Genomic DNA, 1237 nt, shown 5'->3' on the forward strand with positions numbered 1-1237 from the left:
TGTTTTGTTGGTAAAATACTCAACAAACTCTCCAAAAATGTAATAAACAACCACCGAGTAATAGTAGTCATTGTTTATGAATCCCTCGCATCTTCACACTGTGCCTTTATACTGTGTAACTTTATCGTATCTTATCATATCATAGCTGTTGTTTTTGGCATTCATAAGTCAATACACCACTAAAAAATCTCTGACATTAGATCTTCACTGAGCTGACCTACTTCCATCACAAATTCCTTGGTAAAGGAATCCAACAGTATTGGAATTTACTGTTTTGTCTATGAGAATAATACTCATGTTTCATGATTTCTATGACACATCTTGTGACACATCATGTTATTATCACAACATGTTTAGATAGAAAAATGTTTAAAGTAATATGCATAAATCACAGTTGTCCTGATCAAAGAATTTCATAGAAACAAAGTTACTTGAAAGAGGTGTAAACCCTTATAATGAGCTAAACTTTGTGGAACATTCCGCCAGTTGGCAGGATTTGCCAGCTTTCCTAGTCTATTTGTACTCTTCCATGATCACATTTAGACATCTTGATTAGATCTCCATGCTCATGTTTATTTGAAGCAACGTGTTTCTTCCATTGACACCTTAACAAAACCTGGCTAGGTTACAAGAATGCTGCATGAAAAACACATTCTAAGTTGCTTTTGTTTTGTTTATGTGAATGTAAGGAAAAAGTAATTCCTACAATACAGCACATTTTTATGTCCCTATCTATTTTTAAATAAATCATATTAGATTTCTTTTAACAGAATTAAGTGAACATATGGTTTAATTTTAAATAATTCCACTACTCTGGTTTGAGAACATGCCAACAAAACAATAACATTTGTGAAAAAAAGAATGTTTTACAGTTTTTCTCGATTGCTTAAACACATTTCTTGAAACTATGCCTCATATTCTCAAAACAGTAAACACAAATCCATAACGTCTCACCCAATTCCCCAAACATCCTATTTTCAGGTCAAAATGAAGCTCTACACTCAAAACCATTCACTCTTGCTGAAAGACCAAACTTTGGCCTCAGACATCACACACACACTTTCAAAAACACACACACACACACACACTACAACATAGTCTTACACACTGGTGAAATAAATTAAAAACAATACTACAAAACCAAAAACCAGTAATAAGTTATGTTGCTTGTGGTTCTCCCCCTCAAGGAACTTTCACATAATGAACACAAGACACAACCAATGTATACATTGGCACA

Source organism: Sinocyclocheilus rhinocerous, unplaced genomic scaffold (genome assembly GCF_001515625.1).
Source record: "Sinocyclocheilus rhinocerous isolate Xijiao unplaced genomic scaffold, SAMN03320098_v1.1 scaffold259, whole genome shotgun sequence".
In the NCBI taxonomy this organism is placed as follows: Eukaryota; Metazoa; Chordata; class Actinopteri; order Cypriniformes; family Cyprinidae; genus Sinocyclocheilus; species Sinocyclocheilus rhinocerous.